The 15,737-nt window shown below is 39.5% G+C and overlaps 1 protein-coding gene across 5 annotated transcripts in view; it reads left to right on the forward strand.

Moving 5' to 3' along the window:
• The window catches only part of LOC122557864 (synaptotagmin-7), a 688,014-nt gene that overhangs the window by 466,857 nt on the left and 205,420 nt on the right, over nucleotides 1-15,737 (forward strand). The gene's annotated exons all lie outside the window — the stretch shown is intronic.

A 15,737-nucleotide genomic window follows, 5' to 3' on the forward strand; every position in this document is an offset into this window, starting at 1 on the left:
ACTGGCACTGCTGTTGCATTCACTTTGGAATGAAAGATTGTGATCAATGTCTTCAATATTTCAGAACTCTTTCACCCTCCAGGCGAAAACTATTTTCCTGTATCTTTCTGCTAATCATGTAGAGAACAGGAGTAGGCCTTTAGACCATTAATACACCACCATTTTAATATAATCATTGCTGATCAAACACTTCAAAGTCGTTTACTGCTTAACCCTTTGTGCCATTGATCATCAAAAAAAAATTCTTTCCTTTAAATACCCTCAAAGACAGACCTTTCACAGCCTTGTAGAGTAGAGAATTCATAAGGTTAACCACCCTCTGTGAAATGATTTCTCCTCAGCTTGGTCCAAATGGGATTCCCCCTTATTGTTAAGTTATACCTCCTGGTTCCAGAGTCCCCAGTCAGAGGAAACATCTTACCAGCATCTACCTTGTCCATCCCTTTAAGTATTTTGTAGGCTTCAATGAGAATCCCTCTCATTCTTTGATACTTTGGCAAATGCAAGACCATTTCGCCTAATCTCTCTTTGTAGAGCAGTCCCACCGTCCCAGGAATAAGTCAGGTTAACCTACATTGCATTTCCTCAACAGCAATAATGTCTTTTCTGAGTTAAAGGAATCACAGAGTACGCCAGGTGCAGTTAAAAAAAAACCTCCTTAACAAAGGAGGCAAGACTTCACTATTCCTGTATTCAAATCCTCTTGGGATAAAGACTAACTTTGTATTCACCTTTCAAATAGCTTGCTGCACTTGCATGTTTCAGTGACTTATTGACAAGAACACCCAAGATGCTTTGCATATCTACACTTTCCTATATTTCACTCTTTAACAAAATATTCTGCATATCTATTCTTCTTACCAAAGTAAATAACCTCATATTTTTCTGCAATTTTTCCATCTGATATGTGCTTGTCCAAATCCAGGTGACAGTTCCTTACAAGCTTAGTATTATGGACACAAAGCCTTACTATCACTAGATTCACAACACAGTGAAATTAAAATATTCAATGACCCTCAAGCTTTGCTCAATTGTTACTAACCAGACTCTATGAAGCTTGGACACCAAGTTTATAACTTAAACAAAAAAATAGCAGTTCATTATTAATAATGTAACTTCAGGACAAAGCTAAATAAAGTAATCTAATTAATATGTATGATTTAAAACCAATCATCTTCGATCAAAACCCCACTTAAATATAGAATGATAGACACAGTTAAGGGATAAATTTAAAAGAAAATTAAAGAATTGTAATTTTAAATTAAAACAGTCTCAAATAATGGATGCTAAGCCTTCAAGCAAACTATGGGTAATGGATTATTCACTGGCATATAATTGTATATCTAGTTTGAAAGTCACCAGTGAATGTGAACAATTTCATTACACTGCAGGGTTATTTACTTACTTACAAATTGGGATTCTTAAGAACATTTTAAAACATTTAACTGGACAGAAAACTGGAGAGAATTACAAAACAAGAGCCACTCCTGAAGTTGATTTTTAAAACAACTCTCTACACCTGCTGAAATTAGTTAGAATCAGTTTACTCCCTCTTTTTTCATGAGGGGAAGCAAAGGCCTTAAGGTATTAATGCTGGACTGTTAATCCAGAGATCCAGATAGTGTTCTGGGGACCCAGGTTTGAGTCCCACCGTGGAGGTGGTAGAATTGAATTCCATAAGAAATTTCTGGAATTAAGAGTCTAATGATGACCATGAATTAATTGTCAATTGTCAGAAAAACCCCACATGGTTCGATAATATCCTGAGAGGAAGGAAACTGCCATCCTTTTTTGGTTTGGCCTACATGTAACTCCAGACCCACGGCAATGTGGTAGACCTTTAACTGCCCTTTGGGTAATTAAGGATAGGCAATAAATGTTGGCCTAGTCAGCAACACTCCCGTTACTCTCCGTGAATGAATAAATAAAAGTTCTTATTTTAGTCAATATTCTGTATGTTTGGCTGGTCAGCATCAGTACTCCCTTGATTGGTCAGTTGCATTATCTTCCAGGCCAGTCACCAACAGCAAACATCTGCACTTGATTCTTTTCATTTTCAAAACACGCAGCTGTTTCAAGTCCAACTCACCCTCACCTCAACTCTCAGTTGCACCAAAAATAATTTGAAAAATAAAAGAAAAATAGTGAGAGTCTCTACATTTGCTTTGTAACATCTCCAACTTTAGAAATATTACATTTCGTCCCCACTTCCAAATGATATATGTTATGAACAGCCATGGACCACATACTGATCCTTGCAGTATTCTGCTAGTCACAGTCGGCCAATGTGAGAGTTATCTATTTATTCCTATTCTTTACTTCCTATCTGTTAACCAATTTTAATCCACACCAGTATATTATCTCCTGTACTGTAGGAAATTTAATTTTGTGAACTAGCATCTTATTGGAACCTTAACATTGTAAATCTAAGCACCTAGTCTCTGACCTCTCACCAGTAAACTTTAGAAATCATTAAAGTTGTAATGTTTTCAGTATGACAAGTCTTCTCAGATTTTGACAGATAGACATTTGATTTTATTCACACTGTCAAACTTCAGCTGCCCAATCAAATGCCATTCTCTGAAATTATCTCTTTCAATTCTTCCATTTCTAAAGGTCCTCACCTTTTTAAACTTTCTGAAAACACATGCCTTAGCCAAGTGGCATTACTAGTATCTTCTTTGATTTGCCATCCAGTTTTTGGTAAGGCTTGAATGAAAAATCTTGGGACAGTGTTAAAATTTAAGGTTCTAAATTAATACAGACACAAGTTAATGATGCTGCGGAAGAGTATGCACAGTAACCTGGTTAAGAGGATTAGTGAAGAGTATGTTCTGTCTGTTACTTTATTCAAGGAGGATTGGATTGTTCTCTTAAAAATAATGGAAACTCCTTTATCACTTTTGTTTTTTACCTGTATTTTTCATAATTCTGTAGGTTATAATGCAGTGTTATTGGTTGATTTCCAAAATTATAAGTATCATAAGTTAGGGAGTGTTGAGTGTGGTTTTGCTTCAAGATTGACATTTACAACATAATATTTTGACACATGGGATATTATAATATTTGTGTATAAATCAAGTACAATGAATGAGATATTTCTGCTTCATTATTGCAGAGGTTAACCTGATAGCTATTTCTTTTCACCAGAAACTGCTCAGCAGAAACAAATGTGGAAGCATTTAGGAACAAGACAGGATGAAAGCAAATTTAATAATTCAGTATAGTTATATACTCATGGCTGACTAGCTGGAGCTTGCTAAATATACCCATCTTGGAGAGTGGAATTTGAATCCAAATCTCTTTCAAAATGGTTTTATTAAGCACTTAGCTGGGAAGTGATGGAAAATTGCTTTGCCAGCAACATTGTGTTTTGTGCTTGATATGCATAAAAATAGCAATATATTTGTTGAACTGTTAGTTCAGAATGAACCTGAGACCTTTTTGAGTGTATTTGTGTAAGTATTATAAAATAGTTTTGGGACAGTTAGTTTGCATAGGTAATTCTGTTTGAATACAGATGGAGACTGTAGTTGTGTGCAAAATAAACGGATTTATGTACAGTGCATAATAGGAGAACCTGAGTCCTGGGTTAGATTGAAGTTATCGAGAGAAAGTGAGGGCTGCAGATGCTGGAGATCAGAGCTGAAAATGTGTTGCTGGAAAAGCGCAGCAGGTCAGGCAGCATCCAAGGAACAGGAGAATCGACGTTTCGGGCATAAGCCAAAGAAGGGTTTATGCCCGAAACGTCAATTCTCCTGTTCCTTGGATGCTGCCTGACCTGCTGCACTTTTCCAGCAACACATTTTCAGCTTAGATTGAAATTACCAGAGCTTGTCCCATGGATTGGAGGCTAAAACCTGAGCTGGAATTTGGACAGTGACCTCCATTCAAACACTTGGAGGCCACACATGTGCTTGGCAGTAATTATAAACTAAATCAGTGCAGCCACTTGCTCTGTTATTTCTAAACTCTTCAGCTAACAGCTGAAATTTGGGGTGAGAAATATTCATAGGTTATGCGAATGAAAAATTGCAAGACTCTGGATCAGGTGATTTGGGCATTTTTTTTTCAACCAAAAAAAATTCTCAGTCTGAGTGACACTGGCAAGGTCATATTTATGAGCTGTCCCTAACATCCATGAGATGATTTGGCACATAGACTGCCTCCCCTTGCCATCCTTATATTGATGGTGCATCTACAATGGTGCTAGGTAAGGAATTTTAGCATTGTAGCTGAGAACTAATAAAATAACAGGAATAAAAGGCAAGTAAGTCATTGTGTGTGCAGTTAAATTAAGTCTGCTCCTCACCATAGGGTAGCTTTGCTGCATTTGATCCTCTTTAACTGTAGGAATCTCCAGAGCCTATTTGATCTGGTATGGCAAAGGAAGTCCATGTGCAGGTTCAACAAAAAGATCCTTGTGTTGAAAAAGGCATAGTTTATTACAGTTCACATTGCTATGATAGATATTGTTACATAAACAATAGTGAAGAAGGATTGGATGGTAGTTCTTACTCCTCCAAGATTCTTTAGCTATTTGCCCATAAGTCTGTGACACCATCATAATGGATGGAACCCAAGACACTCCTCTGCTTTCTTTCCACGGTTGCTGCCACTGATCACTGCACACATATCGTGGAGACAAAGTCCTGGCATAACATTGAGGATACCCTCCATAGTGTTGTGTCACACTACCATGCTAAATGAAACTGGCTTTGAACAGACCTAGCAATGCAAAGCCGGGCATCAGTAGTAACAGTACTGTCTTCAACCAGGATCTAAAACCTCATAGCCTAGCATACACCAAACTCTACTATTACCAGCGAGCCAAGAGAGGTCAACCCAGATTCAATGAAGAGTGCAGCAGGGCATGCTAGTAACAGTTCCAGATATATGTAAAAATGAGGCGCCAATGTGATGAAGCTACAAATTGGACTACCTACATGCAAAATGGTAGATGCAGGAAGCAATTGATGTGGCCAAGTCATCTCACGGTCAAAGGACAGATCTAAGCTCTGCAATCCTGCCACATCTCATTGCAAATGGTGGACAATCAAACATCTCTGGAGAAGGATGCTCAACAAATATCTGTATCTCCAATGACTGGGGAGACCAGCACTTCAGTGCAAAGGACAAGGCTCAAGTATTTACTTCCATCTTCAGTCAGAAGTGCTGAGTGGGTGATCCATCTCAATCTCTTCCTGAGGTCCACAGCTTCACGATACCAGCCTTAACCAATTTGATTCATTTCACATGATATTGAGAAATAGCTAAAGGCACTGGATATTGGAAAGGCTGCAACCACTGAAATTATTCCAGCATTAGTACTGAACATTATTGCTGCAGAACTCTTTGCAACCCTGTCAAACTGTTCTCATGTAATTACAACTCTGGCATACATCTGATAATGTGGAAAAGTGACTAGGTATGCCCTGTTCACAAGAAAAAGTACAAACCCAAAATGGCCAATTATTGTCCTATCAATCAACTCTTAGCCATTGGCAAAGTGCTATGAAGAAGCACTTGCAAATCTATGACGTATTCACAAACAATCAGTTTGAATTCCAACAAGGCCACTGGTTCTGGACCTCATTATAAACTTAGTCCAACAGACAAAAGAGCTAAACCTGAGGTGTGATAAGAATGGCTGTCCTTGGAGTTAAAACAGCATTCAACTGAATGCCATCACGAATCAGAGAAAAGCTGTCTACTGTTTGATGTTATATCTCGCATAAAGGAGGATAGTTGCGATTGTCAGAGGTCAGCCAACTCAGACCCAGGATATTACAGTGGGGTTTTTCAGGGTAGTGACCTCAGCCCAATTTCCTTTAGCTGCTCTCTTAATAACATTTGCCGTAAGGCCAGTGGCTAGGATGTTCACTGATACCTCATTTGTCTGAATGGGTGTCGCGGCAAAAATACTAGACATTATCCAGGACAAATCAGCTCACTAGATTTGAATCCCATCTACCAACTTCAACAATCATTGTTTTCAATTGCATCAGCAGTGAAAAGAATGTGTGCTATCTATAAGATGCACTACAGGAACCTCTTCAATAACACCTTCCAAACCTATGACCTCCACCACCCAGAAAGATGAGGGGGCTGCCTCTGAGTATCACACCATCCTGATGTGGAAATACATCGCTGTTCCTTTTATTGTCACTGAATCAAAATCCAGGAACTCCTTCCTTAACACTACTGTTGGCGTATCTGCAGCAGTTCAAGGCAGCTTCTGATACTTTCTCAAGGACAGTAAATGCTGGTGCAGTCAATGATGCCCACTTCCTACAAATGAATAAAAGAAAAGAAAATTGCATGATGTGTAACTACTTATGATCTGAAACTGCTTCCTATCTTCCGTGTTAATATTCAGCTCTCTCTAACTCTTCCTCTATTTCTTCCCACTTCTAACTAAGTACTTGTTCCTCTGACCCATGGTGTTTGATCCTGTATTTGTTCCACACCAACTCTACATCTGATTCTTCCTCCCCTATCCTCATTCTCTGTCTTCTCTGCTTTCCAACCCTCACCTGCTCCTCCTCCCTGTCCATATCACCAGCCCACCTGACATATGTATCTGCCTCTCACTGCTCCGCTTCGCCCACCAGCCACTCCTCTCCCCTGCCCATCCCAGCATTTTCCCAACTCTCTCACATCACTCTATCCACCTCTTTCACATACACTCTCCATTCCAGTCACACAACCCCAGTTTCTTCACAGATATATCCACCTCTACCCCATGCTAGTTCTAACAAGAACGGTTACTTCTCATTAAGTGTTGCTCATTTACGTACTATATTCTGCAGAGTTTTCAAAACTGTGAATCACTTTACATCTGCTGCCTCAGGAAGTAAGCAAGCATTTCCAAAAAGAAAGAGATGCACAGACATTGAATAGCTCCATTGCAAAATGAAACTATTCATGTAAAATTACTTTTTTAAATAACTTTTAATTTTGCAAGATACACTGTCCTGTACTTTTAATTAAAATAAGGTCTAATATTGGAACATAATGTAATGAGCTGATGACTAAAAGTTTTGTATAAAGTGATAGTTCTTGAAAGATTGTGTTTCAATATCAAAAAGATTTGTCCTGCACAAGGTCCCAGTGGAGACAGATGTGACATATCATTGGCTCCTGGTAGTTATGTAGTTAGCTAGTTAATAATATTTGTACCTGCCATGAACACACAAATGGCGCTTAGACTCTAACAGAAGAAACAAAAGTTAAGAGTTTTAAAATTGAGACACTCAGAATTTAAAGTATGATTTCAGTGTGAAAGGTTTTCTTTCGGCTGAATTTATAGAGGCTTATTTAAAAACACAATGTGCAAAGGGATCTGCTATGTGTTTAAACCTTCAAGGAAGGAAAGCATTCATGTAACTTGGGAAGACATGGCAAACCTTAATTCTATAGAAGATGGGAGAACTCTCCAGAGGATGGAAAACCTTCAGCAAGCAATACAAAGATATACTATCTCTACTTAGCTGAATTTAAAAGTTAAGAGAAATAACTCAATACAAATTTGCTCATTAACTAAATTTAAATCATTATTGGAAGAATAACTCTCATTACTCATTAGCAGAATTTAAATCTTTATTGCAAAAATATCATGCGTGCAGGTCGTTCTGCAAAATACGCATTTTGTCAACACAAATTCACTGTAATGCAATTGATGAATTGGGGAAGTTGTTTCTAAAGCACAATTTTTCTATAATATGAGATTGCACAAGAATGCAACTGTTGCATTATAGAAGAACTGACTATTGCTGTATTAAAACTGAATGTGAAAGTTTGAAGCATCTTTAAGACAACGGAATTTAAATATATTGTTACATTAGATCAATGCTGTCTCAAAGGCACTAGGTTACAGGCAACATTGAGATGCTACAGATTTAAAATAATTTTAAATGATTAAGAATGAATTAAATAAGACATAGGAGGAGAAATAATACTTTCAAAAATATCTAATGGCAGAAATAGGTCAAATAGAATACTGGATTCAACATCTTGTAGAAAACAGCTCGGAAGCAATCCTGACTAAATTAATACATTGCTGAAAATGTGTTGCTGGAAAAGCGCAGCAGGTCAGGCAGCATCCAAGGAACAGGAGAATCGACATTTCGGGCATAAGCCCTTCTTCAGGAAGGATTCTGCCTGACCTGCTGCGCTTTTCCAGCAACACATTTTCAGCTCTGATCTCCAGCATCTGCAGTCCTCAGTTTCTCCTCGAATAAATTAATACATTATTGTATTCAATAAATCCTTTATTGAATCATGTTAAAATCAACAAATTTTCAAAGAACATACAGACAGTTCTGACTAAATTTTAAAAGCCTTAGATAGTGACTTGAATCCCCAAACAAACAAGATGGGGCAAGATTTAACAGTGGAGTTGAATTTCCAGTGAATTTTAGATCTCATGGAATACAGGGAGAACTAGCCATTTGGTAGAATAGCTCAAAGGTAGAAGACAGAGGGAGGTGATGGAGGGTTGTTTTTCAGACTGGAGGCCTGTGACCAGTGGAATGTCACAAGGATCGGTGCTGGGTCCTCTACTTTTTGTCATTTACATAAATTATTTGGATGCGAGCATAAGAGGTACAGTTAGTAAGTTTGCAGATGACACCAAACCTGGTGGTGTAGTAGACAGCAAAGAGGTGTAGTGAACAGCGAAGAGGATTACCTCAGATTACAACAGGATCTGGACCCGATGGGTCAATGGGCTGAGAGGTGGCAGATGGAGTTTAATTCAGATAAATGCGAGGTGCTGCATTTTGGGAAAGCAAATCTTAGCAGCACTTATACACTTAATGGTAAGGTCCTAGGGAGTGTTGCTGAACAAAGAGACCTTGGAGTGCAGGTTCGTAGCTCCTTGAAAGTGGAGTCGCAGGTAGATAGGATAGTGAAGAAGGCGTTTGGTATGTTTTCCTTCAAAGTTTGTGCGAAGATTTGTAGCTCGGGTGCTCGTTGCTGTGGTTCTGATCGCCGAGCTGGAAGTTTTTGTTGCAAACGTTTCGTCCCCTGGCTAGGCGACATCATCAGTGCTTGGGAGCCTCCTGCGAAGCGCTTCTTTGATGTTTCCTCCAGTGTTTATAGTGGTCTGTCCCTGTCGGGTCCTTTGTTCTGGTGAGTTGTTGTCTGAGCGTGGCTGTTGGTTTGTGTGCCGTTATGAGTCCTAGGGGTCGCAGTAGTCTGGCTGTCAGTTCGGAGATGCTCCTGATGTATGGTAGTGTGGCTAGTCCTTTTGGTTGTGGTATGTCCTCGTTCCGTGGTCTTTCTCTTAGGCATCTGTTGATGAAGTTGCGCGGGTACCCCTAGGACTCATAACGGCACACAAACCAACAGCCACGCTCAGACAACAACTCACCACAACGAAGGACCCGATACCCAACATGAGCAAGACGAATGTAGTGTACAAAATACCATGCAAGGACTGCACTAAACACTATATAGGACAAACAGGAAGACAGCTAACAATCTGCATACATGAACATCAACTAGCCACGAAACGACACGACCAGCTATCCTTAGTAGCCACACACGCAGACAACAAGCAACATGAATTCGACTGGGACAACACTACTATCATAGGGCAAGCCAGACAGAGAACAGCCAGGGAATTCCTAGAGGCATGGCATTCATCCACAAACTCCATCAACAAGCACATCGACCTGGACCCAATATACCAACCACTACAGCGGACAGCTGAAACTGACAACTGGAAGTGGCAGGGACAGACCACTATAAACATTGGAGGAAACATCAAAGAAGCGCTTCGCAGGAGGCTCCCAAGCACTGATGATGTCGCCTAGCCAGGGGACGAAACGTTTGCAACAAAAACTTCCAGCTCGGCGAACAGAACCATAACAATGTTTTCCTTCATTGGTCAGAGTATTGAGTACGGGAGTTGGGAGGTCATGTTGCGACTGTACAGGACATTGGTTAGGCCACTGTTGGAATAGTGTGTGTAATTCTGGTCTCCTTCCTATTGGAAAGATGTTGTGAAACTTGAACAGGTGCAGAAAAGATTGACAAGGATGTTGCCAGGGTTGGAGGATCTGAGCTACAGGGAGAGGCTGAACAGGCTGTTTTCCCTGGAGCGTTGGAGGCTGAGGGGTGAGCTTTATAGAGGCTTACAAAATTATGAGGGGCATGGATAGGATAAATAGACAAAGTCTTTTCCCTAGGGTCGGGGAGTCCATAACTAGAGGGCATAGGTTTAGGGTGAGAGGGGAAAGACATAAAAGAGACTTAAGGGGCACCTTTTTCACGCAGAGGGTGGTACTTGTATGGAATGAGCTGCCAGAAGATGTGGTGGAGGCTGGTACAATTGCAACATTTAAGAGACATTTGGATGGGTATATGAATAGGAAGGGTTTGAACAGATATGGGCCGGGCGTTGGCAGGTGGGACTAGATTGGGTTGGGATATCTGGTTGGCATGGACAGGTTGGACCACAGGGTCTGTTTCCATGCTGTACATCTCTATGACTCTATGACCTCTACAGATTAATGGAAAACTCTGACTGTGGAACTTTGAAATCAAAATTCTGAACAAACAGCTGTTATTGCAATTATTAATTAACCATTTATCAAATATTTTTAACAGTTCATGGAACTGGCAATGTAGGGCTGGAGGTCAATTTCCAGAAATGTGTAGACTTGGTCTGCTGACACATTCCGACATACACATTTTCCAAGCCGCAAATCCAAATGCATACATTTGCAAAGAAGTTAAGTGGTTCTCACCTGCATAGATGGATATACCTACATTGCAAAACATAACAGAGGCATTCTGGGGAACTTTACTCTTCAAACAACATTGCCATGATGAAGCTATTTTGACAAGGTAGAAAAACTCCTAGAAAAACTCCTAAGGTTAATGGTATGATATTAAGTAGTAATGCAATACAAACAGCATATGAAAGTTAAAAATGCATGTTATTCACAATTAACACTTAGCAAGTTTTGAGAAGATTTGTAGCTGAGGTTCTGGATGTAGGTTTGCTCACTGAGGTGGAAGGTTCATTTCCAAACGTTTCGTCACCCAACTAGGTAATATCTTCAGTGGGCCTCCAGGCGAAGCATTGCTGATAATTCCTGCTTTCTATTTATATGTTTGGGTTGGTGATGTCATTTCCTGTGGTGATGTCATTTCCTGTTCTTTTTCTCAGTTGTGGTGGATAGGGTCTAACTTGATGTGTTTGTTGATACTAGTGAGAGAGAGTCATGTCGTTTTGTGGATAGTTGATGTTCATCTATCCTGGTGGCTAGTTTTCTGACTGTTTGTCCAATGTAGTATTTGTTGTAGTTCTTGCACAGTATTTTGTAACTGAAATTAGTTTTGCTTGTTGTCTGTATAGGGTCTTTCAAGTTCATTAGCTGCTGTTTTAGTGTGTTGGAGGGTTTGTGGGTCCCATGATGCCAACCCACCAACACACTAAAAGAGCAGCTAATGAACTTGAAAGACCCTATACAGACAACAAGAAAAACTAATGTCATTTATAAAATACTGTGCAAGAACTGTAACAAACACTACATTAGACAAACATGCAGAAAACTAGCCACAAAACAACATGACCCTCTCTCACTAGTATCCTTACATACAGATAAGGAAGGATATCACTTAGACTGGAACAAAACATATCCATCCTAGGACAAGCCAAACAGAGACATGCACGAGAATTCCTAGAAGCATGGCATTCCAACCAGAACTCTATCAACAAACACATCAAGTTAGACCCCATCTACCATTCCCTGAGAAAAAGAACAGGAAATGACATCACCACAGGAAATGACATCACCAACCCAAAGAAACTCAAACATATAAATAGAAAGCAGCAATTATCAGCAGTGCTTCGTCTGGAGGCCCACTGAAGATGTTACCTAGTAGAGTGACAAAACGTCTGGAAATGAAACTTCCAGCTCAGCGAGCAAACTTACGTCCACAATTAACATTCCTTTTAAGTTAGTATGCATGTGTTGGCCTCAACAGCCTTTGGTAAAGGAGGATGTCAACTAGTTCCAAAATGAACTATGTTGATCAACCAATTAAGGAACAATGAGTCGAATATTAGCTGTTGCGTTCCTCTGTTACAACTGTGACTGCATCCCAAAAGAGAAAAGCTATACTATTCCTGGCTGAGTTCAGTTTTTGTAAACCAGTACAGAGTGCTATTTAAACTAGCAATATTGTAAGTGTTTTTAGTATTTCTACTATGAACAATAATTCACTAGCACAGTAGGAACTGCCAAAAGTACTGATGATGTATACACGTATAACTGCTCCAAACTGGTTGTTTTTCTCATGTGTTTGGTGTAGTTATTACTGGTATAACTAGATATTTTCTAATCAACCTGTTCAAACATGTTCTTGCACATCCCTGATATATATGGGGGATGAACCCAGACCTCAGGACCCAGAGCTGTAGACACTACACGTGAACACACTATTACTGTCGCAGTAATGTCAGTAATTACCTGAGTGTTCAGGCAATTTCCTAGGTGTGTATGTAGATGCCCTGGAGTAATAAATGTGATTAAGCAGCGTCCATCTGTATGTGTTCGTCATATGATTCACCAGAATTTGCAATAACATCTCCACATGTCTAAACAAAACACTCAAACGTTTATTGAGTTAAAGCCATACAAATTTCATTGAGAATTAGTACCTTTCAAATCATGGAGTTGCTTCAGGTGTATGTTTCCCTCTCCAATCATTACAGCAGCTGCATTCTGCATGTGTCTGGGTGGTGCAGACAAACTGAGAGGCAGAGCCATAAGCTGTACTGTCACATTGAAGCTGGTGCATTTCTCTTGCTTCATTTAGAAGCAGATTATTTTTATAGCAGATGTTGGGGAGGTATTTGCACTACACCAATACTCTCTCAGCTTTTTTTAAAATGTTGCATTTACGAGCATCAGAAGGGATATAGCAGATAATTTAAATTGCAGAGATATAAACATACGTATACCCTGCCTGAAGGTTGCAAAAATTTTTTCAAGGTGGTCATTAAGGCAGTAAATGTTTTTCAACTTTTCCTGGAGGCTCCCTTCTCTGCTGCCAATACCCTGATCTTATCCAGCGGCTCTTCCTGGCATTGGGTAGCTTTCATGATATATCCTGGAAAATGAGAGATGGAATTAGCCAGGGGCTGAACTCTACTCAATCAGATAGGAGCAGCTCACTATGCTGCTGACCGAGAGGCACCAAGGAGTTTTCAGGGACAGCATAGGAGTGAGAGAGCCATTTACGGTCACCTTCTTGCACTGAGCCTCATTGCTAGGCCAATTTTATTGCTGCTACCCTTTTATTCTCTCACCATGCCATCTGCTGCCTCCTTCAAACATATGGCTGTGATGCACTTTGCGATGAATCCATGAGAAAGTGCTCCATACATGATTTCAGCTCCTTTTAAAAAATACGTATCTGATCTCTCTGCTGGATGTTTTATGGCATTTGACAGATAGCTCCATTGCAGAATATTGCACGCCTGGTCAGGTCCATGAAATGCATTCTGTTGATAACATGCTATTTATTTACTCAAACTGCTGCACTTTAAAGTTATTCAGTACTCTGAAGCCATCTCAAGAGTTGTCATAAGTCTCTTCATAAATACATTTGTTTATTTTCTACATTGTCATTGTTTCCATCAAACAAGGGGAAATGTATAGTGTTTGAAGTCAAGTTGTTTTTTTTAATTCATTCATGGAATGTAGGTATCCGTTTCTATGCCAGCATGTATGGCCTAATCCTAACGTCCTTGAGAAGGTGGTGGCATATAGATTTGATTAATGGTCTAGATCTTTGCTCTCAGTAGCAGCAAGTACTAAGATATTGGCTGCTATTCAGGATCACAATAGTGTTGGACTTGGGAGAAAGGTGGACTTACACTGGAACCAGGAATTTCCAATACCTCAGAAATGGTTCCTTGGGAGCCATGATGATGACCCTCTTGGGAGCTGTCCGCATGTTAACTTCTGCAGTTTTGCCAGTTATGTTGCTGGTTTTTAACAAAGATGTATTTAGAGATTTTACTAATGGTTGTAAAGCCTGCTCAGGATAGCACGGCTCTAGATAAATGAGGATGAGTGTCAAAGCATCCAAGCACAATTCTGGCGCAGGCAACGATCCTACTGTCTGAAGTTTACCCCATTCAAAAATATAATCCATCTGCCTCTGCCATCTCCCCACCCCTCCATGTTGATTCACATTACCTCCTGTGAGAAGGCCCAGCAGTACTGAGTGCCAGACAGGCTAGCAGTGGGACTTTCCTACAATCAAGAACCTGAGGTTATAATCCAGCCTTCCAAGAGTTACTTGCAAGAGTGAAGCTAGCAGCTCTTCTGAACAGTAGTGTCATTGAGAAGACTGTGGCTACTATTGGGACAAAAACTATCCGAGTCCAGGATCAAGAAGCTGTCAAACCCCAGGTAGATAATGTTGGAAGGGATTTTACAGCCTGGGGACAACACAGAGAGATGGTAGTAAAAAGATAATTCATTCACACTTCAATTTCACCAATGAAATTTGAAGAATGAATTTTATGCAATTAAGATAATTAGAAGCATTTGAAACAATCTGTTAGGAAAAAGAAATTAGAACAAGGTGTCACCAGTAACTCCTAACAAAAAAGAATGATGAATCTTACCAGTCCTTTGGGGCACAACAGTAAGAGTTGCAATTGGTGTCCTAGAGTGTAACTATCAATGCTATGGTTTTCTAGAAGTGAAAATGAATTCCTCACTGTTCCTGTTTATTTCTCTTTTGAATTAAAGTTATTTTTAAAGCATTTTCATTTAGCTAATTACAATGGGTTATGATTAAAATTCAGTTCATTACATAATTTTTGTATGGTTTCCTGAATGGCACAAATGCTTCTGTTGTTTAAATCTAATTGTTTCCGTGCAAAGTTTGAGGTCAATTTACAGGGATCTATTTTCTAAAAATTCACAATCCACCACCATTCTTTCTCAGGCTGTATTTCCTTTTATCCTGTTATTGCAAGGTTTTTGTGGAAGAATTAAACAAAGTTTTTGGATATTTATTTTAATAAATTTCAATCTCTTTTGTCACAATATTACATTCCAGTAAGCAAAGACAAACTTTTAAGTGGTCTTAAAGTGCTTATTTCAGGTTTAGGGTATTTCCAAAATGTGATACAATTGACATTTGCCAGTACATAGTAGATAGTCAATCACACAGCCACGGAAGGGCTGATCTTCCTGGTGTTGCTGCATAAACACTAAAGTAAGCAAGAAGCAGCATCTACTCTCATGCACCACCATAAATACCATATGAGCAAAACAGTATCGTTCACAGGCTCCTGATTTTTATTCCTGGACCTTCATAGCCATAATCAACGGGCAGATTTGATTATTAAAGGAAATGAGTAACTAACTTTTAACCCACACAATGGCACCTTTTTTTTGCCAGGATTAATGGAAAACCTGTAATGTTTAACCCCATTATCTCTATGCTGAAGCCTTCTGTACGCTAAACATCCTCACCTTGTGGAAAAAAATCACTTTGGATTTGATATCACTTGGATTTTGGTAAAATTAAAAGTGAATGGGATCGGTGTTCTTATTTCCTAGTTTTCTGCCTGTGAGAAAATTTAGAAATGACTCACTGTTTTCCCTGTTTAATAACATCACTGTTGCTGCACTGGAGATCCTCTGGATTGATGTGAAAACAAATTGACATTGGGAAGGGGAAGAATGTGCCAT

Source organism: Chiloscyllium plagiosum, unplaced genomic scaffold, assembly GCF_037043375.1.
Source record: "Chiloscyllium plagiosum isolate Xiang-an unplaced genomic scaffold, Cpla_swu_hap1 HiC_scaffold_18, whole genome shotgun sequence".
Classification (NCBI taxonomy): Eukaryota; Metazoa; Chordata; class Chondrichthyes; order Orectolobiformes; family Hemiscylliidae; genus Chiloscyllium; species Chiloscyllium plagiosum.